Below are 25461 nucleotides of genomic sequence, written 5' to 3' on the forward strand. Positions count from 1 at the left end.
ATTGAGAGAGAGCGCGACCGAGAGATAGAGAGAGAGAACGAAACAGAGAGAGAGAGAGAGAGAGAGAGAGAATAAGAGAAGGGAGGGTGGAGATGGAAAGTGAGTGAGAAAAGATTGAGAGAGAGCGACCGAGAGAGCACGGAACAGAGAGAGGGAGAGAGACAAAGAGTAAGAGAACGGGAGAGAGGGTGGAAAGAGAGGGGGAGAGAGAGAGAGAGGGGGGGGGTAGAAAGAGAGTGTTCCTGTCAGCCAGTAGAGGGAGAGGGATGTCAATTATTTGTGATTACCAACCAGCATCAAGATGTTATCATACAAGACATACGAAGGGATGATCTGACAACCAAGCACAAGAAACCCTTGGCATCATGTGTTACAGGTATTCCAAGGTCCGTCATTTGTTCCGTTGTCGCTCATGTCGACATATTACATATCACAGCAGCCGCCTACACAATGCGTTGTCAAGTCATCCCGTCAGTCAGCGTCAACTGATGCATGCTAAATGTTGTTTCTATTTTTGTAACAATAATGTAAAGTAAAACTATCACGTGAAGACGTATACAAGTTCAGTAGGGGCTTCACTTCATCTATTCACAAGCTTCACGGGCGTGAATGTCTTTGATGGTGAGAGGACTTCACACCAAGAATGGGAGGACATTAAATAGGTTTCGAATTTTTGTTGGAAGACAAATCGAGATTCATGTGGTTCTGAGTACCGATTTGTCTTAATTTTGCATCAGTTAAACACGTGCTTAACGATCGGCAATTGACCCGAGTTAACTACGCCAATTTTACACAAAACATACATTATCTACTGTCGGAAAAGAGAAAATTGCCCTCTGTCAAGTTACATTTAAATAAGTGTTCGAAGCGTGACAAATTGGCGCATCAATATTTCATTACTGAGTGCTGGCGTCTATTGATCTCATGGAGAGCTGAGTAACTGCACACGAATTGCTCGACTATGACGTTTAGACAAACATACCATGTACATACATACCTGTGAAATGTAGAAAATAACAATATCGTAGCTTCCGTACACACACTGAGTCTAGGGTGAGTTCTATTTCAACATGTTTGCATTCATTCTTTCAATCGTGAAATTCTACCACAGACCGCCGCCCGTGTATAGTAATCCGTGGCACGGGCTTACTCCTCAGTAAAAGAGAGTCATGGTTCCGGAAGTTACAGTTTTAGTCAAGCCATAAATGGCACACAGAAGGTAGGAAACCCGCCTCCTTGGTTACACTGAACAAAATAAATAGCACTATGAAAAAGTCCACTTAAAAACTGGAAAACAGGAACACGGTTCCCTCATATAATGTGTGTATGTGTTCTGTTCATACCTTGATTTGTGCAGCGGTGAAGTTTGACAACATCCAGCCAAGTCGTGGTGTGAATGAAGCTGTCGTGAATGGGGGTATTGAGGAAATTTAAACATGTGACTTCAAATATTGAAGATCGATTAACATAAGTACGCTTGTTCGGTTTAATCTCTCTTTGAATAAAAACCCTTTTGCCTAACCACTGAACAAGGGTAAAGTGCTGACACGACACGAAGTGATTTTGGGGTGTATCTGACATTCCACATTACTAGAAGTGGATCGATATCCTGGCACATCTAAGGGAGACAACTAGAACGAGCTTTGATGGGTATCCTATATCAAGAGGGAAGACAACATTGTATTATAGATGAAGGATGTATAATATACGATTTGACAAAGATGCATTTAACAGTTCATCTACGATTGGGACACATTCTGGCGAATGGGTTATATTACACGGTAATGGATAGGAGAAGGAACTGTACTGACGAAGGTCATAGTATACCATAGAATAAGGGGTCATGTTATACATTTGACGAAGCGGTTATCTTTTACTATAGAAGAAGTTATCGTATACCATGGAAAAGAGGTTGACATACTTTAGACGAAGTGGCCATCCTAATTACTGTAACAGAAGGGGTTACCTTATATAAAGTAGGAGGGGGTATCTTATACTGAAGAAGGAGTTATATTATACTTTAGCCGAGAGGGTTATCTGATCATAAAGGAGATGGGGGTATATTAAACTCTTTCACATGGGGTTATTTTATGCTATAGTGGAAGGGGTTATCTAATTCTCTAGACGAACTAATTTACTGTGGGTGTCATAAACCAATGATAATAGCGTTATCTTATGCTATAGACGAATGGGTTATGTTATACTTCAGACGAAGGGTTATCTTATACTGCTGACGAAGAAGTTATTCTATACATAAGGCGAAGGGATTATCTTATATCAAGGGAGAAAGGGTATCTTAAACGATTGGCAATGGGGTTTAAATAAATGACGATTGGATTATGTTATAATTTAGACTAAGGAGTTATTTCATTGTCTTATACTAAAGGAGCATGGGTATCGTAAACTATAGACAAAGAGATATCTTATACAATAGACGAAGTACTCTATAGACTAAGGGTTATCTTATACAATAGACGAAGTACTCTATAGACTAAGGGTTATCTTATACAAGAGACGAAGTACAATATAGACTAAGGGTTATCTTATACAATAGACGGAGTACACTATAGACTAAGGGTTATCTTATACAATAGACGGAGTTATCTTTATTATGAAAAGGAATGGGTTTTGATACTATCGTTCATATTAAACCAAGGGGTTACCTTGTACTACAGACCAAGGATTATTTTATGTCATACGTGGAGTTTTCTTATGTATCAGAGGAAGGGGTTATCGTATACCATACACGAATGTGTTATATTTTATATCAGACGAAGGAGTTATCCCATGCTATAGACGACGGAATATTATACTGTAGAAGAAGGGCGTTTTATTCAATACAAGAAGACAGTATCCTATACCTTGGAAGAAAGAAGTACATTGCGGTGCAGACAATGAAGTGCTTGGTAAAACAGTAGGCGAATGAAGTCCCCCAAACAATGGAAGAGCGGGTGTCCTATATGAGAAGGGACGTACCTAATAAAGGGAGGGAAAGGAGTGTATTCATAATAGCTATGTACTGGGCTATATATGGTAAGTATCCACAGTACTATATAAGAAGGTAGGAAGAAAGTAGTATCGTATACCATTTAGGTATGAGGCATATTATACTCTAGAAGAAGTTTTACATTCGTCTTTATAGTACGAATTGCAGCGGTGCTTCATCTTATGCTATGGAAACTTTGAAAAGACACTCAAGACCTGTCTCTTCAAGGGATTCGTTTCGCAGATCAATCATGGCCTAAATTCATTTGAGCAGTTGTTGATTAGAAAATACAAATAATTTAATTTATATCCAGGAAGACGGTATCGTATACAACAGAAGAAAGAGTGAATTGAACTTGATTTGAGTGTGATGAAAGAACACAGTCCCTCCTACATGTCATCATCACAGCGGAAGATATGGATTGCTAAAGTTAACTTTCATAAAGGGAGCCGACCAAACAATGGACACAATACACAAAACACAACAACACTGCGTATTGTCCCAGAAACATCACGGCGGGGACACAAGAAATGCGTTTCACATATTGAAACCATGGGGGATTCGAACCCGAGCCTTCGGCGTGTCGATCGAACGCCAACACCTCGGGGTACCCCAAATGCCCCACCCAGACCGCCCAATCACCCAAGACATAAGAACCAAAATCATATACAGTAAATTACGTTTATTATGATCACGCTTATAACGAGCTGACGAATATAACTTAATTTTTGTCCCGGTCATTTACTATATATATGCTGTATATATGCTTATAACGAACTATGGTTATAACGAATAGTTTACTGTACCTGCGACGTAAACAGCTTGTAGCCTGGATGTATCACATGGAATAGTGTAATGCGTACAGTTCCCCCATTAAGTAACCATGTACCACATGCACACGATTAACGTTCATCAACTATTTCACAGGAACTGATGACACTTGAACATACCATCATGTGCACAACGCGTCCTTTCACCAAAATTAGCTTCGTGGCCATAAATACCCATTCAACGAAGAAATGAAAACTTAGAATGAAGTTTGCACTGTGATATGTTCTGTCAGCGCCTACATTAAGCCCTCGCCATTAGGAAACACTTAAGACACCAAGCGGTTGTGTATTCAGGGTTTTGGGACGCCAGAATGTAACTATACCCAACCAGTTATATTATGTTTTCTTCCCTAAGGCAACAAACTATTGCAGTTACTGTGAAAACCTAGTTACATAGCACGCCAGGAATGCTCTGAAGCAAATGATTTCACTGAAAGTTTCCATTCACCAGACCAACTAAAGCGTACTGCAGTTATATCGTGTATGATATATTAAATGCATTGTGGAGGCGTACAGAACATTCTTAAACGTTCAGACAATCCATCCTTTGAAATCAATGGCTTTAAGTTCATTCGAAAATACCAAGTACGTGCTTCAAGGTGCATGGTGCACATAAATGTATTTTTTCCAGGCAAGGTCAAAACACAACTTGATGTAGAACAGAGAGGAACCAAGTGGAGTGTATAGTGCTACACGCATCTTCATCAATCACATGCCTCATCAAGTTTGTTGTGTTAAAACGTTTCCCAGACTGACCTACCTGCAAGAAAGCACGCTGACAATGGCTGGGGAACCGCACCGGTAGAATACTCCATCACCGCTAGGGAGCACGCACCATCTGCAGATATCAAAATAGAGGATACACACCCGGATGTCACACCAGATACCTGGATATCAAACGTCATAACATGCGTGCATTTACACATTCGGAAGGCTGGCAGCTCGATGCTTTTAAAATCGACAATCAGTATACAGGCCAAAAAAAAAGAATGGAGTTAAATGGATGGTAACATCTGTGTTGCTTGGGCAAAAACTTTTGACACACCTGGTGCGCCATGCGTATCTCCTTGCTTGCGCGAAGGATGCCACGGTGACGCAGGATACGCCCACCTCGACCCTGACACCTGGTGCGCCATGCGTATCTCCTTGCTTGCGCGAAGGATGCCACGGTGACGCAGGATACGCCCACCTCGACCCTGACACCTGGTGTGCCATGCGTATCTCCTTGCTTGCGCGAAGGATGCCACGGTGACGCAGGATACGCCCACCTCGACCCAGACACCTGTTGTCGTCCATGTTTGATGGTGATTCGTATGTCAAATTCTTGTGATACGGTCTGAATGGTGCAATGGATTTTAGTACGTACTTCTTATGATGACGATAAAGGTTTTGTCGCTATTATTTTTAATTAATACATACATTTGTTGTATGTATTTGTCATAAAGTATACCAAACTATACGACGTGAATTCTATTTCTACGTACGTGTATTAAACAGATATTAAATGGCATTCATACATGGCTTTAATTGGATGAGCAGGAACAATAAATATCCACGTAGCAGGGCTTTCAAACTAAGCATGCACAGTTCTGGGGATCCGTATTGAAAGCTAATTATGGACCCTGTTTCCCCAGCTGCTTCCTAAGATAGCAACATAGCTAAACAGTAGTCAATGTCCCATAAGCACTCTGAATTTGGTATATGGAAATTATTTTGTCCGTTATATGTAAATGTAAATATATAATTCAAGAAGTACTGGCTGAACGTGACGATTGTTGGAAATCTTGCCTCCTTCAATACAAGCAGATCAAGTCACGTCTTAGTAAGATATTTTCCCGGACAATACAACATTTCAATAATGGTATTTTCACATTTTAAGAAATTGAATTTGCGACTGTTCTCATGAAAAGTTTCAGACTAAAATTCCCAGTTTTGTAATAAATTCATCGTTTAACAACGCGTTATACATGTATAGTGGTTCGAGGTAAATACTTCAAATGGATTCGACTATTTACAGACCGCCGTCATATAGCTGGAATACTGCTGAGTGTGACATTAAACAACAGACGAACAAAACAAACATCAAATGAATTCGAGGTTAATGACGAGCCTTTGTACTATATCAGCTCCTGAATAATTTAAGTGTTTTGTTTGTTCGTTGTAACGCTGCACTATTATGTAATGTTCCATATATATGACGGCGATCTGTTCGTAATCGAGTCTGGACCAGATAATCCAGTGATTGACATCATGAGCATCGATCCACGCAAATAGGATAAGATGACATGCTTCAACTAAGTCAGCGAGCTTGACCACCCGAACCCGTTAGTCGCCTCTTACGACAAACATGGAATAATTTAAGTGAAACGCCGGAGTAAAATTATAGAATTACTGAACATGTATCGCATTGCTAGCTGACAAACCATTGTCGATATACATAGCACGCACAGAGTTGACATAAGTCTTCTATGGCATTTTGTAACGGAATTTATTCCTCATTTATACCAAGCCTACAGATTACAATTCCTTTTGGGACTGAAAATTATACAGACTGGGATGAAGAGGCGATTTTGCATTGCACCACAGTAGGAATGCCCTTCGTGTCGGAGTCTGCTAATACCATCCTCCATCTTCACATTGCCAAAGGTTCCACGTGACACGAGGCTACGGTTAATGACCCCATGTCTCAAGAGGGTCACAATCTAAACAACGAAATTTTGATTTCTAATCACTTCAACAAGCTGGGAGAAGTCGGAGGATTATTATGAAATTAGTGACAGGTACATTGTATGCCATGGAGTGAATACCGTAGAACCTATAAAACCCACCATGGGTAGATGATCCACCATAGTGGAATGATTAAATGTGAAAATGCAATCCAACGACACGCTTCTTCAATAATGAGTCTGGCTTCTGTTCTTGCTGTGTATTATCTTATAGTAAAAACCAAGAGAAGCTCACAATGAAATTGGTAACTGCATCCCTCGAACATTGTTGTGATTCACAATCGAGTTTCTGTAACGACAGTCGAAAGGAAACGTGTGGCTGGAGAGTTATAACACGTGATAGAGGTGTCATTTACCATAGATACATTGTTGCTTCTCTTTCGTTGGACGCGTGACCTTTTTAACTATATTTGATTGTCACGAAGTGAAAGGAAATGTTTATCATGCAGTCGTCCGTACGTCGGCCGCAAGGTGTGAACATTTTACCATCACCACACAGGCAGGTCGGCAGTAAATTCGTCTCCTGATGAAGCATTTAAATTTGAATTACCAAAGACAACATATTTTAAGGGTAAAACATTTTACTTTGCACCACATCTTGCACTTGACAATCACTATTCAGAAAACAAATCATATAAATTGTTTTCATTAATTTTGTTTTGAAAGCACACAAGGACCTCCAGCCTACACCATCCATTGTCTGAGCATCGGTCAAGCTCACAAGATACCTTGGCGTTAACGGTGAATGGTGAGAATAACATCAAGGCTCGTTATACCGGCCTGCAATTGATAATGTAAGTGTTACGGAAACGTTTAAACATTGTTATGAACGTTATCAGACACGTTCAAACGACCTACAACTTACCTATTTCTCTTTCCACCCCTTACAGAGTTTGAAATTAAAATAGTATGGCTAATGCTAAAATCAAGGGAAGTGAAGGTGTTACAGGAAGCAGATTTGGAAACATTTAAAAACAAACAATGCTATGACTCAACGTGTTTGTTTTTTTATTGCCTCCTACAAACTTGACCTAGAAAAGACTTGCTTTTGTTCAAATATTAGAAAGACAGTGCATGAAAAACATCTAATATTTTAATTTTTTGACACATTAATTTGCCGCAATTTGATGCGGTGTTTTCAATTTCATAAAAAAATATAAAAACATTTCAATTACATGCTTGTGGCTATGTGAAGATCACCGCTATGTGTCACCCATACCGTCATCAATGACAAAGGAAAATTGAAAAAGTAACATGCTTTAACAATAGACTGGTATTAAACAACGAAATGAATGAACAATTAATCATGATTGATGTAAGCTGGCTATCCATTTGCATAACATCAAAGCCGACGTAAGCAGACACTAATTAGTCACATCCGCACTGAGTTCATCACTAGTAGCTGATAACTATGTCATTATTGCACTGACAGCATCTCCATGACGTGCTCGGATAACTTACTGTTATATTCTGCAGTTCATCAATAATACCCATACGGTTCGCTGAACCCTCATCATGTTCCGCTTCAACTACCTGCTGTAATCGATGCAACTGAAAGTGCAGTTGTCACTGGAATATATCAGGTGAATATGCATCTGACCACCAGCTAAGATTGAGGTGGCATGTGTGCATCGCTATCGCTGACCAACTGACCAGAGCAAAGGGTTCAAATTCCGTAAGAATATACGGAACACATTACTTCTCTCACTATGAATACAATGAGTTTAGGCACTGTTCATAGCATGTCGACAATCGGTTCACTTGGCTCTGTTGATAGCGTGTTGATAATCGGTTCACTTTGCTCTGTTGATAGCGTGTTGATAATCGGTTCAGTATCTGTGTTTGTATCGTGGAAATCAATACAGTCAATATTGACACATTAAGGAGGATGAGTTTCAAATCAGATTCAACATTTATCATCACACAAGCAAACCTTTTACTCATTAATAGATTCACACATTCATAGATTTAACATTTAAATGAAGCCGCTTTGTCGGCAGTAGCTCCATGTTCACAATATATGTTCCGCCAATGAATGCTTTGTGGTTTAGTTGATGAAAGTAATTACGGCGACAAATCCCTTTCCATAATCCTAATAAAAGCGACAAAACCATTTCCATATTCATAAGAAATATATGCTGAAAACAGCCGATTGCACGATTCCGACTTTATTATACGCATGTGTTTATGAATCACTATTAAATAGGGTTGATGCCAGGTGTTCGCGAAAAGGAGAGCATATCCGTCGGTAGCACCCGTCACAAACACATGCAAGGGCAAGTCAATCGTTCAACTGCTAAACAACAAGGGATATATGCTACATCGTTTTTGTCACAAACCTTATGGCAACACTGGTTTGCTCAATATTTCCCCAGTACACATTATACCCGAACTGACGTACTCAATACACAATGGACACACGAATCAGGTATAGAATACACATTGCTAAAATCTGTATTCCAGAACACAGACTATGTATTTATGACGAATGATTCCCATTACTTCAGCCCAGTTCAAACCATGCTCTGCATATCGAGGTAGCTTTATCCGCATCAATACACAAATATCATTTAGGCGCATCTCTTTAAAGCAGCTCCAGCACAACAAACGCCTTTGAGCACTATGCAATACAACGTAGCGGGGCCTAGTCATAACCCGACAAATCTGACCAAAGTAATTATACTTTATGCTGCAGAGAGCCTGATAATCTATACTCAATAGGCCGCGACTGCAGGCCTGGTATGTATTGTGTGTCGGCGTTTGTATCTGCACAGCATCGGGTGATTACTGGCATACTTAATAGGGAAATATCCCAATTGTTGCAGCTTCTAACACCGATTTTACTGTGTGTGTTAACTGGAATATCACCCTTATTGCTTTCAAGCGTAATCGGTATCGACACTTTGTAGATGTTGACTGTATTTTTATGGGCTGATCCTGGGAAATAAATTGTTAACGCAGTCACAGCTCTATTTAGTGACTGTGTCACATGAGTAATAGAACCAGGCGCTGATGTTACAGATGCTGTATTGTAGACCTATGATGACACGCTGCAGGGAGAGCAACGATGGTATCCCTGTCACATCTATTTCAATGTTGGTAAGCGCCGGAATTATTGCTGCCATAAAGACCGATATAGGCTTCAACAGTTTGTATAATAGCGTAGCTAAACTCTATTGTCACCATGTCTACAAGCGATATACGCTGCAACCGTATGGTTATCAAGGTAGGTATGGGTTACAGATATTATTACCATATCATCAGGAATATGAGCTACTGCTGATGTGTAACGATAATGTTAAACGCTACAAACAGTCTTGTCGTGAAGCGATATAAGCATCTACTGTTCAGTAACAATGCAGTTAAAATAGCCCCACACTATAGCATCCAGCATGAGATATACGGTATGTGTAACACTATAGCATCCAGCATGAGATATACGGTATGTGTAACACTATAGCATCCAGCATGAGATATACGGTATGTGTAACACCATAGGTAACTGTTTTAAATATACAAAGAGGTGTACAGTTCTCACGTGTGGATGCATCCGATAAACAGTCAAGACAAACAACGATTGGTAGGATACTTTCTAGAAGACATTTCCCCATTTAGAGTATATAATAAGGAATTATCAAACGCTTCGTCTTTCTCAGACTCTGTTAAACAGTTAAAACTTCCTATCTGCCTTTGCATCCACTACACGCCACATCCATTGAACAGTGGTAAGTACACTGGGTGGGTCACGTGCAGCTTCACACATTAGAAATGCTAAGAACAACAGGTTGCATGGATATTTACAATACTTAGAACAAATCACGTTGCGCCCCCAGATTTTCCTACCTTGCAGGCATCAATATTGGGAGAGCGCGTTCCCCGTCCAGAGACACTGAAATCATTTTCATTCATCCGGAAATATATAGATGTCCTATCGACGCAAGCATGAAGCACCTGTAGAAGAGTATCCACGAGATTGTTGTATCGGTGGGGACGGCGGGCGACACGGTGGATCTGAATCACGCAGTCTGGGATGTAGACACACACAGGTAACGGGAATCACTCGATAAGTGCTGTAACATTCCTGAAAGGAACACACCCACGGACAGCACCTTCCTACTGCCGTCTCCACGTGGGGAGACAAACACAGAGCTAGGGTTTCTCCGTGGATGTCCGCCGATAGCCACCTGTGACTGATCGTTTCTGTTCGCCGCTAGCTGGCCGTGGAACGGCGCCGACCTCTTCAGTGAGTCTCTGAGCTGCGGACACGATACTGACGGTCGCCGCTTCCATACATGCTGAGTGAGAAGAGGAGCATAGGCGGCCGTTTACTGAAGTGAGGCTAGCGGAAGAACGATCCTTCAGTCATCCTGTTAGCCTGGAAACAGAGCGACATGCTCCGATATCGCCGGAGTAATCCCTTATTAATAGTTAATCTAATCTTGGTCGGTATAATCACGCTAGAGCGATCGATCTGGCAGTTCCAGCGCCCATATTAGCAGCAGCGTTCTGCCGGGTACACTGTAGCTCTCATTTATTTCAGACAGGGTGGAGAATTACACAGGGTGGGAGACGGGAATTACAAGCTTATTGTATTCGCGTTTTCTTTCTGAACGAAGGATCTGCTCTCTCCCGTTGTATTTGGTGTGAAATAACTTGGTGTGAGGAGTGATCTGACCATTCACTGAAATGCAATGTGCGGGGACACGTCTACAGAGCATGCGCTGTTAGCTGCAGATTGTGCATCGTCACTGTAACGTATTTGCATTCTTTTCAGCTATGTTCTTTGACAGTAGAAGTACAGCTGGACTGGAACGAAGCTGCAATCTGCAAATCTCCACCACAGACACTGTACACGGCAGGTTGTACGCTGTGCTCCCGTGTACGACCACTTCTGTAACACCACACTCATATTGGTCTTCAGTACCTCATTTCTCCAGTCTAGAGATACGAAAATTCACCACGCGAACCTCTGTTATCCCGCTGTTCTCTTGGTTCCTAAACAAGGAGCAACATTCAGTGCTAAAGAGCTTTTTAAGACAATCCTGCAATCATCAAAAGTGTTTCAGACCAGGTCCCCTGCTCTGTAGCCGGGATACAGCGTCTTGACGCTACTTCTGCCGTACAGCCGAAGTACACTATGTAGGTAGAGCCTTCGTGCTGTCACCCCGTCATTACTGTGGCATCCCAATCATCTCTCTCGGTACATAGTTCCATCCTGCGGAGTAGACCTACTGCATTTTCTCCTTGATGCTTGCATTTGATCTACATACTTTCTCCTTGATGCTTGCATTCTATCTACACACTTTCTCCTTGATGCTTGCATTCTATCTACACACTTTCTCCTTGATGCTTGCATTCTATCTACACACTTTCTCCTTGATGCTTGCATTCTATCTACACGCTTTCTCCTTGATTCTTGCATTCTATCTACACACTTTCTCCTTGATGCTTGCATTCTATCTACACACTTTCTCCTTGATGCTTGCATTCAATCTACACACTTTCTCCTTGATGCTTGCATTCTATCTACACACTTTCTCCTTGATGCTTGCATTCTATCTACACACTTTCTCCTTGATGCTTGCATTCTATCTAGACACTTTCTCCTTGATGCTTGCTTTCTATCTACACCCTTTCTCCTTGATGCTTGCATTTGATCTACACACAACGCATCTGTACGTGAACCCAAAGTAGATACACTGGTATACAATACCATTAACCGTTGTGTAGAAGGGTACTATGCCTTTCGGGGCACTGGGTGAGAAGTCCTTTGAAGAGTTGCGTCCCTTGGGCATGCAGGATTCTATTGTCATAGGTTCGCGTCCAATATTTGCCCTGATTTTCCAATTGGTTTTTCGGCAACATACATGTGTTAAAACTACCTAACCGTATAGCCGGTTTACATTGTCTAACTCTTTGATGCATTCCTATATCCATCTTTACGTACCAGCCACCCCAGCCCCTCAACACACACCCCATCCCCTCCACACAAGTATTTCCTGGTATATAGTACCACTTCTCACCGTATAGCAGACCCCCACCCACCCACCTCCACCCCAACCCCTACCCCACACCCCGCCCCGTGTAAAGTACCACTCACCGCCATATAGCAAAACTACTACAGGTAGTTTCATAACGCATTTCTCTGGCCCCTTCACGTTCACCTCAAGTATTCCCCACGCTATTTAATAATACCAGTCATAGCCTTGTCGCAACAACCTTGTCTACAGTTCTGTTACAGCGTGCCTCGGGGGACAAACGGGTACACAGGCACGTGAATTTGATCGTTGTTTGTGACTTTGTTCGATAGATGGCGTGCATCGTACAGTCCTAGGAAATAACCGTCCTCTTACTTCATTCAGGCCTATTCATACAAGGCAACAACATCAATTATTTACACCATCATTCGCAAAGCTTACTTTAGCAGTATTTTCACATATGACCACCAATTCACTAATGAAATTGACATTTGCAAAGGTGTGTTGGACGCCCCGATGCCAAGTGGTGGGGAGATGAGGAATGAAATATACATACTTTGTGACGAGTTGAAGAAAATATTGAATCCTTGTTGATTGATGTGGATTTACTGCAGACTTCACTCCACAAAGGGACTTGATGAACAGGACGCTTATGTAGATGTAACAGCTGAACATCTACACGAAATGGGTTTTGGCAAATGCCAGTATTAAAGGCAGGATCACACTTTCATCTGTTGCCTTTTATGGAAATATAGCTCCCATGGACAAACGTCAGCATCTGCAAATGTGTCTTTAAATATAATACAGGAAGATAGCGATAGTTTTTCACACTCAGAAACTTCAGTGACCGTACATGATGTCATTTGTTCGGATGTTTTCATTGGTACTACAATAAACTTGCAATTATTAACAATGATTATTTTAGAAGAAACTAGAGTTTAGGAAGAGCGTGAGAACAAAGAACTGTTAGTTCCTTCCATCCTCTCCACGCACTGACAGACCAGCTTGCATGACACACAACCATATCACGAGTTCAATATGTATAGTCGGTTGTTTGTCTCCTTTCCGACACAATGTGTTTGTTCAGCTGACGATTAGAATGAAATAACAATTCAGTCATTTGGCGTGAGCCTGTTTTAATTTATAATCAACGATCACAAGTGTGTCCACTCAATCCGACTTGTTTGCACTGCGGACTAATAAATAATAAAATGAAACAACAATTACGCCATTGGTATGTGCCTGGTTATGTTACTTCATTTGAATGATTAAATGGACACACATTATCGATTGGAACTAAACACTCATTCTGACTATGAGACTAATGAAACCCCATGAAAGTCTGCGTCTGCCAGCTACAGGTACCGTTGTATCTTGATTTGCTGCATATACATTATGAACAATCCACGTCTGAGAAACGTTTCAGAATCATCGACAACAATATACATCCAAACCAAGGCCCGGAACCTTTTTTGAATTCACTGAAAATTTAAGAAATTCCCCAGCCAATTACGAAATCAGTGGAAACCTTTGAAATTACGTACGAAACAAGCGTTGTTATGATTAACGACGAGCGCTTGCTGTTCTTTTCAACGCTTATATATGTTATTGACATAAGCAATTGCACTTGCCAATTAAGGCTTCATCTCCAACAAAAAGTTGTTCGTGGGAATGTGCAGGATCATATCTTTATCGCTTCTGAGTCATATAATTATTAACTTTGAAATGTGATATTTTCATTCGAAAAGTGCATCTATGTTGAATAGTCGTTGAAGTCAAATCACACACCCAGGACTGAAATGTTACCTTCACGTTTAAGTCTTAATGTTTACTTTCGAGGTTTTTCAGTTTCGTAATGTAACTTATCTAAAGGTACATCATGGGTCCATTAGCAGTCCAGCAAATGACTGTGACCTCTTGCTGTTAATTCTTTTGAGGAGAGGCTCCAGTTCCAGCGAACGTATCGAGAGTCTAACTTACACCACGTCAGTTCCTGGTATCAGTTCACTATCCACACGAAGCCAACAATGACGCAAACAACACATATTGAGACCTTTCTGTTCACCCCATCATTAATAAGACATAAACGTTCGCACATGTGATAAAGGAACGAGAAGAGGCAGGGCAGCAACATTGTTCCCGGGAACAGCGTTGACAGTGGACCACTTGGTCATGACGTCAGTTCAGTGACTAGTCAAACATACAATGCACCTTCAAGGCCTTTGGGACAAACCCACACCACGCAACATTGAATACCTATTCATTACCATGTCCCAATGACATTCTCCGTTTCACAAATACAATAATTAGTTAATGTAAAACTAAGTAACCTAGACACGAGGTGACGTCATTGTGTTCTCTGCCTGGAGCAATGTTATCTCATCCAATTTTAATAACCTATCTTTGGGGAACAAACAACAATCCTTTACTGAAATGATTGAGTTCTTCACAGAGATAGGCTTACTGATGGCATACCATAGGATACATTAACGGGCACAATTAAAAATCAAGATCAACAATATTGTTTACAGTCATTTAATAATTGAAGTATGTTGATAAACAGGTGCGAATTGGATCAAGTTGTTTGAGCGTGCAGCACTGTAGGGTTAGGATGGGATGGAGATAATGTGTTGGTTTATGAGAAGTGGTTGTGGGTGGATGGGGTTGATTGTAGGTGGGGCTGAGTCTGATTAGGAGGAGGGGTGGTTCGCTGTAGGTGAAACTAGGCGTGTCTTCACCGTGTTACTACCTTGTATTGGAGGCTGCAGTCCCCCATTCCGCCTTACCCTCCACCAATATGTCGCTCTCTTGTATAAGTAAGTGGCTGTGACTTGATACAGGATCTTATTGGGACCATGTATATCTTGGTTTGTGTCTGTCCCATATGGTTATTCGTCCTTATCAAATACATTTACCACAATATTCAACTTAATCAGGGTAAATGGCCGTAATATGGTTAATTTTCCTTGGTGCCACGGCTGCTTTACCGGTTCGCGACAGTGTTTAGACAAGAATGGACCTACCCTCGAGAATAGATTGTCTTTACGCATGGTCGTGCAGCCGGCAGCAATCTATTGATGTCGACTTATATGCCTTCTAACATACTTCCGTTTAGCGATCAAATAGTGCACATTTAGTGGATAGTCTCTAAGCGCATCTAGAAGCAGCTACCGAACCACGCGGATGAATCCAGCTAAAATAGTCCCAAAGGATCAATTATCTTTCCGCCTGATTGGCTAGAAGGTGATAAGTCCTCAGCCTGCTACGACAATTGTCGTGAAAAACGTTCACCCAATCACACATCAGGTTTCTCGCTAGCTGTGCAGCGAGTATTTCAGAGTTTGCCTTTGTTCGTAGCGCACGACCTAAGATTTAATCTCCAAGGTCCCAGGAATAAACATGGAGCCGTTACATTGATTTAGGACATGAACGTTGTCAAAGTGTGATGATACTAATGGCATATGCCATTGCTTTACTTGAAAAGTATGAACTGTTGTTTGGATGTAAATAGTATGAACAGTATGAACTGTTGTTTGGGTGTAATGGTATAAACAGTATGAACTGTTGTTTGGGTGTAATAGTATAAACAGTATGAACTGTTGTTTGGGTGTAAATAGTAAGAACAGTATGAACTGTTGTTTAGGTGTAATAGTATGCACAGTATGAACTGTTGTTTAGGTGTAATAGTATGAACAGTATGAACTGTTGTTTAGGTGTAATAGTATGAACAGTATGAACTGTTGTTTAGGTGTAATAGTATAAACAGTATGAACTGTTGTTTGGGTGTAAATAGTAAGAACAGTATGAACTGTTGTTTAGGTGTAATAGTATGCACAGTATGAACTGTTGTTTAGGTGTAATAGTATGAACAGTATGAACTGTTGTTTAGGTGTAATAGTATGAACAGTATGAACTGTTGTTTAGGTGTAATAGTATGAACAGTATGAACTGTTGTTTAGGTGTAATAGTATGAACAGTATGAACTGTTGTTTAGGTGTAATAGTATGAACAGTATGCACTGTTGTTTGGGGTATACAACATAAAAAGGCCACCTAAAGCCATTGCGGTAAAAACGTAATGGTAGTATGTAATTCAGTTTGACGTTGTTGACGTTGGTATTTTTTAGATCCGAAGTATTTCGGTCATGGCTAGTATTTTTTGCCTCACGGAGAAATTAGTGTTTAATGCCAATTAAGTGACAATTTTGAAGGGACTATTTTTTTCTCTCTGCTGCGGATGTAATTGTGTTCACTCGGTTTCAGCTGTAATCATTACAATTGTAACGGGAAATGTCACCCGAGGATACCCCGTGGTACGCCTACAGACGCACTTCACCAGACACAGACCCACCTCCCCCTCCCCTCCACCCTCCGCTAGATCAGCATCTTACAGAGGCGATGATAAAACCTAAACACCACGTCTGATTGCAGTCTAGAATTGTCTGTCTGCCGCACGTGCGTTGGTTTCAGTTGCCGTGATCTCGGACGTTGATGGGTGGTGTCAGTGAGGAAGGTATTTCACCTGCCCGTGCTCCGCGCTGCCGTCAAGGTATAGACCCCTGTCAGGGGGACTCTGGGGGGAAATCTACAACTGTTGCGGATTGCAGAAACAGAAATGGAGAAGAAACGGAAGATAGACATTCTATTTCAGAAACAGGTTGAAGTGAATTAAACACATTCCATCGCGACATTAACACTGACGATGCAAGGTTTCTGGTGACGAGTGGCTTTAGCCATCTAACGTATTAACAGCAGGGCAATAGGTGGCTAGAAGTCAGATCCCAGTAGATCAAGACAACTGGAACCAAGACTACAGAGAGAAGAGATACGGAACCCATGGTAATTAGCATAACTTATCCCACATCAAGATCGAGATGGCTCTGAAATCAAGACAGACTATATCCTGAAATGAAAATATTCATTTGATGTGACTGGCTATAGCCGCGCTTCTTAGCTGATTGTTCGGTTCTCTGTTTCAGAAACTGCTAGCATTACTCAAGTGTTAGTTTTCACTTGTAAATGTTGCCAGGGACAACAGAGATATGAATAGAATATTATCCCGACCACGCTAGGTATACAGTTTCATGCATTGTGATTGACGTGTGGCTGAAATCTATGTTATTTAATTCGAAGGTTTGGGTTTCAATGTTGGACTAAAGTTTGGGTTTCAATGCGAAACTAAGGATCGGGTTTCAATACTGCACTAAGGCTTAGGTTTAATACAGCACTAATTTAACATAGGCATCTTGGATTGTATACTCCCCCGGGAGCCGAGAATCATTCTCGAGTGCACACTGATCCAGTGGCCGGGGTAATAAAAATAGAAATAGCCATTTATTATTAATGATTACGTTTGAATACTGCACTAACGATAAGGTTTCACTACTGCACTAAGGTTCAGGTTTCACTACTGCACTAAGGCTTAGGTTTCAATATAGACTAACATATACTCTCTGAAATGAACATATCGTACAGAAAAAAACAGTTGTTCAGTTATCTTAATCAAAATATGATAAAAAGGGAGCCCAGGGATTCTCTTCATTTTCAGACTTGCCAAACATTATAACCTTGCATGGGCTGTAGTTGATATATTTGTATCAGGGTCTGTAAGACAGACTAGTTTCATTAAAGCACTAACGTTTTGGTTTTAAACAAAAGCACTAAGGTTTAGTTTTCAATAGAGCACTAAGGTTTGGGTTTCACTACTGCACTAAGGCTTAGGTTTCAATAAAGCACTAAGGTTTTGGTTTTAAACAAAAGCACTAAGGTTTGGGTTTCACTACTGCACTAAGGCTTAGGTTTCAATAAAGCACTAAGGTTTTGGTTTTAAACAAAAGCACTAAGATTTAGGTTTCAATAAAGCACTAAGGTTTGGGTTTCACTACTGCACTAAGGCTTAGGTTTCAATAAAGCACTAAGGTTTGGGTTTCATTACTGCACTTAGGTTTAGGTTTCAATAAAGCTCTAAGGTTTTGGTTTTAAACAAAAGCACTAAGATTTAGGTTTCAATAAAGCACTAAGGTTTGGGTTTCACTACTGCACTTAGGTTTAGGTTTCAATAAGGCACTAAGGTTTGGGTTTCACTACTGCACTAAGGCTTAGGTTTCAATAAGGCACTAAGGTTTGGGTTTCACTACTGCACTAAGGCTTATGTTTCAATAAAGCACTAAGGTTTGGGTTTCACTACTGTACTTAGGCTTAGGTTTCAATAAAGCACTAAGGTTTGGGTTTCATTACTGCGCTTAGGTTTATGTTTCAATAAAGCTCTAAGGTTTTGGTTTTAAACAAAAGCACTAAGATTTAGGTTTCAATAAAGCACTAAGGTTTGGGTTTCACTACTGCACTTAGGTTTAGGTTTCAATAAGGCACTAAGGTTTGGGTTTCACTACTGTACTAAGGCTTAGGTTTCAATAAAGCACTAAGGTTTGGGTTTCACTACTGCACTAAGGCTTATGTTTCAATAAAGCACTAAGGTTTGGGTTTCACTACTGCACTTAGGTTTAGGTTTCAATAAGGCACTCAGGTTTGGGTTTCACTACTGCACTAAGGCTTAGGTTTCAATAAAGCACTAAGGTTTGGGTTTCACTACTGCACTAAGGTTTAGGTTTCAATAAAGCACTAAGGTTTGGGTTTCACTACTGCACTAAGGCTTAGGTTTCAATAAAGCACTAAGGTTTGGGTTTCACTACTGCACTAAGGCTTAGGTTTCAATAAAGCACTAAGGTTTGGGTTTCACTACTGCACTTAGGCTTAGGTTTCAGTGCGGCACAATAACGCATGTCAGAGGCAGCCGGAGACACACGAGAGTCAAGTGTCTTTCATCGCTCAGCCCTCTTCACATAAGTGGCTTGGGGGGTGATTATCAGAACACAGAACCCGATGGGTAGCCGGGGAGTACTTGGACAATAACTATGGGCAGCATATGGGCAGATGACAGTAAGGATAGGGGGGTTTGTGTAGTACGCCAGCATTCCTCACGTATTCTGTTAGCTCCGTAGCGTAGTCACAATCATCTTCTGTATACGTATGTTGATACATTAATAGCCCATACAATACAGACGAAAACGTTTATTCAGAATTTGTTTCACTGGACCAAATTCACACAGTTGCACATTTTCTTAGTTGAAAATGACATTTCGTTTTGTTACGTTATAGTTTCAAACGATATTTTCATTTACACCTTAACGTTTCACAATATATTCAACTGTGGGATGTCCTTTATACAACAGTGGTAACTTTTTAATACTGTTTAATACAACCATTTTGGTATCTGCTTGGTGACATTATCGTTAAAAGTTTCTGAAAACGAATTTCTTAAGCTATGAAGCACAGATTTCTTTTTTCCAATATCCTAATTTAAATACCCAATGCCCATCGATAACCTATGACTGTAGTAGGAACTTATTCCCTGAAGGATTATATATTATATACAGCGACCGGTCACAGGATGGGCCAGTCGCACACCTCGTCGTACAAGTCACGATTCAAGGCCTACTCGAAATGATAGCAGTACGTTCCTTCGCATAGCGCGCATAATCAACCATGCACACACCAAACCTGCTTATCTATATAACCCGTGAAGATCCGGGGCAGAATAGGTGTCCAGGAATCGATGCTTGCCATACAAAGCGACTAAGTTTGTCGTAACGGGATCGGGTGGTCAGGTTCGCTCACTTGGTTGGTCCATGTCATCGTATCCCAATTGCGTGGATCGATGCTCATGATTTCAATCACTGGGTTGTCTGGTCCAGACTCGTTATTTCTAAACCGCCGTCATACAGCTGGAATATTGCTGATTACGGGGTAAAACAACGAACAAACATACAAACAAACAAACACATCTATGTCTATGTCACATGGACCAACCCATAACGGAAGAAAAGATTGAACACGCATCACGATTCGCCATAAAAGGCCAATTAGGACATCAGATATGTGCGAGTGAAGTTTCAGAACAATAAAGAAAAACCTTTATTGTAAAACATAATTGACTGAAGTAATGACACTTAAAAAACACATTAAACATTTCAAGTTCAAATTGGCAAAGAGAATTCAAATAAACCTTAAACAGAATGGAGCAAGTCTTCCCGACGGATTCCCACCAATGTGTGGCACCATGCCGACCACCACCTGGTTAACACTGTGCCGACATCAAAGCGTGTGGAAGTCGACGCAAGTGACGGCACCGTTGTCCAACGTGACGTCTAAACGTGGGGAGCATTCTGTTAGCATATCGCCAAGATTGACTTCTTTGAAGAAGATGGTTTACAGGCAAATGATGCAGGTCACCACAGGAGGTTATTGAATAATTCATAACGTGAAAGGTCATTTCCAGCAGATACATGATCTGTGGTGGATTGGGATGTGTGAAGCAGAGTATGAAATATATAAGGATTGGTAACATTACAAGAAACATCTCACCTTCAATATTCATCACTTTCAAGTAGGATAATTTAATGTACATTAACGCTGTGGTGTCCTTTGTTGTAACGTAACATGGCTGTAGTTGTAATATAAAAATACTTTTTCCCATCGCTGCTACAACACGTCCGACAGGGGCATACGTGCACCATAATTCCGAGTGGAAACGCCGGTCTCAAGGGAGGGCGCTTTTAAAAACACAATTAATGATTATCTTGAATGCTGTTTAGAAACGGATATTAACGGGCGGTGTAAAAAGTAAGATCAAATATTCAGAATCAATAACAAATTGAAAAGGAAATTAAAACGGACTCTGATTACAAAATCATTTTTGATAGTTTATCGTAGAATGTTTGATGAAGGCTTCATTGACATACTTGTATGGGAAGGCATTAGGCCGGTTATGTTTCAGGAAAGGCACCAACCATACACTGAATAACGCCATTGGCTCCGACTGACTATATAGATCACACAAAACACCAACTGAAAGTGTCGTTAGTTACATAACAGATGGCAAGCTTTGAATACCCGCGAGTATTGACTTTTTTATTATTCATTTGACGTGCCTGACAATAAATTAAACACGTCTAAAGCTAGGTATGGATTAACAACGATCATAGTAATTTCAATACATAATATAAACAGTTTAATGTTAACTTGAAACTTATACATGTAAATATAGCTTCTAACGTGATAACCTGTTAAAGGGTTATTTTACGTGTGTGGCGTGTTTAATAATTTAATAACCACGTGATATCATTTTTATTTGGCTTATTTATACACGTGATGCGCATGTGAATACGTTCTGTATCGATTCAATTTCAAGAGATACTTTTTTAATGATGAAAGAAGAGTTTTAAAAAATTGTCATATAGAAACTGATCTAGAAGTAGGGGAACAAATACACACACGCAAATATACATTGGTTACTCGTGTATGTTATAAAATAACGTAATTCTGGCGATAATGCATTTTGATTACAGTGAAAATTTAAGCATTTCTCGGACAACGGTTATTTGGCGATGTATTGTCGGATCTGTTTGTAGAATTATATAATTTAGGATGCTGAATCCGACGTTCAATATTCTTCATAACAGTCTTCAAAAAAAGAAACGCACAGGTAGATTTTTAGTTATTTGTTTTACCTAATAAAGTCGATATATCTAATTCAATATCAAAGATACAAATATAAAATGTTCGAGCTCGATAGTCACATGTCTCTGTACAAAGGCATTGGAAACAGTTCATTGTCATGTCACATAAGGCCACAAGATAGTGCTGAACTCAGTATCTCGTGTGACCGCCCCGGACAGCAATCACGGCTCTGCATCTCCTCGGAACTGACTGGATAAGTGTACGAATTCTGCGCCATTCTGCTTGAAACGCTTGAAACGCGTTGGCCAATTGTGGGAGTGTCTGTGGCGTGTTCTGACGTTGACGTACACGTCGATCAAGTTCATCACACACTCGTTCGATTGGGTTGAGAACTGGAGATCTCGACGGCCAACGCAAATCGTTGATGTTGGCTTTATGAAGGCAGTCTACCGTGACACGAGCTGTGTGTGGTGAAGCGTTGCCCTGTTGAAACAACTCCCTCTGGCGGCCAATAATTGGAAGAAGGTTAAGAATTCAATTCATGTAAATTTGCTGTCAGGTTTATCTGAACCACAACCAAGTCATATTTCCTGGTGTAGGATATGACCCCCCACACCATGACACTACCGCCACCGAAAATGTCGAATTCACTTACTCAATGTGGGACAAACACTCATTTCGACGACGATAAACACGTTGTCTTCAAGAAACCGTGATTCATCGCTAAACCTCACTCGTCTCCAGTTTCTCAAATTCCAAGGCTGTAAGCTTCTGGGTCGGATTCCAGCCTCGCGAAGATGGGTACTGACAGTCTTGTCCGATATCCTCCTCAAACCAGAGATGCGTCCTGCAGTCTCCGTAGCTGTGGCATTGCGATGACGTAGGTGGAACAGTCGAATGTAGCGATCCTGTGCAGGGGTGGTAACTCTTAGACGGGCGGTTCTCGGACGGTCTGCAGTGGAATTGAACTGTGTGTATCGGTCACAAAGGCGGCAAATGGTGCTGTGGAGGACGTTGAAGTGGCATGCAACAGAAGACTGCCATTACCCTCTTTGGATACGTCCTATGGTGATGTTCCGATCGGCTGCGCTGAGTCTCTGCATTTTCAAACTTGAAAAATATTGACAATTGAATGACAAATTATTGGCTTTTGCTCGCCTTTTTATAGCCACTACCATGAGTTTCGCATTTGATAACCTGCACGTGCATTTTGCTTTACCGTTTTCCTCCATGATATGTTTTTAGTGTGAAAGCGATGCCGTTATAGACATTGCAATTCGACAATGACTGCGTTTTGACCCACGGTTTGTCGAATATCAGGCCATCAACATATCTCCAATTTATATACCGGATTTTTGTGTAGTCATGTTGAATGAACTACATACTACCTGTGTGTTTTTTTTTTGAAGATAGGATAATCACATGGTGGATACTGTGTTGATATATCACAATGATCGATCGTGTGTTGAGACATATGGTGCATAACAAAACATATTTGTTGATTGTATTTTGTAATATTATAACATGCTCTAATAAACCCCTCCAACAAAGCGGGCATATTGCGTGTTTGGCTACAACTGGAACCATTTACATTGTTAGAAAAGGTTCAGACGACATAACGGTTCACATGACATAAAGGTTCAAACGACATAAAGGTTCACATGACATAAGGGTTCAGACGATATAAGGGTTCACAGTAACACAGGTTCACAAGAGATGATGGTTCACGGTATATAAAGGTTCACACAAGATAAAGGTTCACAAAACATAAAGGTTCACACGACATAAAGGTTCACAAGAGATGATGGTTCACACGAATTAACGGTTCATGCGACATAACGGTTCACATTACAAAACGGGTCACCGACATAACGGTTCACACTACAAAACGGGTCACGCGACATAACGGTTCACACTACAAAACGGGTCACGCGACGTTACCTGTCGCCTTCAGTGTGTTGCGGCTCTTTGTTACATATCGAGTTTTATTTTCCTACGAATCTTGTGACGCGATATTTATCGAATAGTTACGGTGTACAAGAAACTTTGCGCAGTGAAAAAGCTGTGACTGTGGTTGACAATGTGCCAGTGAGTGAGTTTAGCTTAACGCTGCTTTGAACAGTGTTCCAGTTTTATCAAGGCATGTCTGCTTGCCGCGGGAGGAACGCCTGAAGTGATGCAGGTGTCAGACGTTTATCACGTTGAAACAAGCGCGGGACCCAGCATGAATGCTGCTGACAAACGTAGAAACATAATCGGGGCGAACCGGGATTCGAACCATCACTCATTGGTTTCCGGTTTACCCAAGGGACGCAACTCTTCACAGCGAATTACGGCACCATAGACGACTGAGCTACCCGTACCGCTGAGAATTCGTAACAATGATATCTGTAACTGCACTAACGGTGTCAACATCTCACCTTCCCCTTTAGTTAAGATGACGTGCGCTTCCTGTGGGCACGAGTTATTGAATAGACTAACCTCCTTGACAATCTGGTGCCGTATATGCTGTCATGTGTCTATTGTCCACATATGATGTATATACCTGCGACATGACAACCTGAATAATGCGCGGTCCACTGGTACCACGTGGCGCTGACGTTGTTGAATACCTCCCACGAGAAACTAAACGCACTATTACAGATTGATACAGATCCGTTTTATGTTTGGAGCCGAACATCTGGCATGTCGTGAAAGGATTTGATATCATCAATCTTCTAACTTCAACATCCCACTTTTCCCCGCACTGTGGGTCCATCGATTCTACCTATCATTAACACCTATAAAACTAGCAACAATGGGGGATCAGTAGTTTAATGACAAAATCTATGAAAGTCACCGAGAGAACACCTATTTAGTAGCATAGTCGTCACGAAGGAGGAACCTAGAACAATAACGAGACACCTACTTGTGTTTTGCCATCTCGACGGAAGCAGTAGGGGCAGAAAGATGAGGGTGCAAGTATACGTGTAATTGAATAAGCGATAATCCTAATTGACACGATAAGATGCAGATAGGGCAAAATTACACCCAAGATGCTATTGGTTACTGCAAACAGATGTCAGTTTAGAAACAATTTGTACTCTAAGTTTAAGCTCTCAAATTACGTCTGGGTGTATAACTAAATTAAACTTAAAATGGCCCCGTATGTGTGTCACAAGAGAGTGCAAACCGATGTCGACTCCAGCAAACGTAAGTCAGCGAATTTCCTACGATGGGGATGATTGCATCGTCCAAAGTGTTAATTTGGTAGATGAATAGTTAGACCTCCTTTAGGGGACTTGATCTCCCAATCGCTACCACGTCAGATACTGAAATATGATAGGTATCTCGGATGGTAATACAATGAGTGAGTGAGTATGGTTTTGCGCCGCTTTTAGCAATATTCAAGCAATATCACGGCGGGGGATTGATATTATGAGCACT

The 25461-nt window shown here is 40.9% G+C and overlaps 1 protein-coding gene across 3 annotated transcripts in view; it reads right to left on the reverse strand.

The window, feature by feature from the left end:
- LOC139465949 (muscarinic acetylcholine receptor gar-2-like) overlaps positions 1–25461 on the reverse strand; it is a 236575-nt gene that overhangs the window by 33938 nt on the left and 177176 nt on the right. For 2 of the 3 annotated variants that reach the window (XM_071247959.1, XM_071247960.1), the window contains one exon: positions 4577–4654. The gene's annotated coding sequence lies outside the window, so the exon portion shown is untranslated. Of the gene's footprint in view, positions 1–4576; positions 4655–10385; positions 11377–25461 lie in introns of those variants that run through there. The other variant, XM_071247961.1, reaches the window with a different exon arrangement.

The sequence above is a fragment of the Haliotis cracherodii genome, unplaced genomic scaffold (genome assembly GCF_022045235.1).
Source record: "Haliotis cracherodii isolate W230 unplaced genomic scaffold, xgHalCrac1.p SCAF_18, whole genome shotgun sequence".
Taxonomy (NCBI): domain Eukaryota; kingdom Metazoa; phylum Mollusca; class Gastropoda; order Lepetellida; family Haliotidae; genus Haliotis; species Haliotis cracherodii.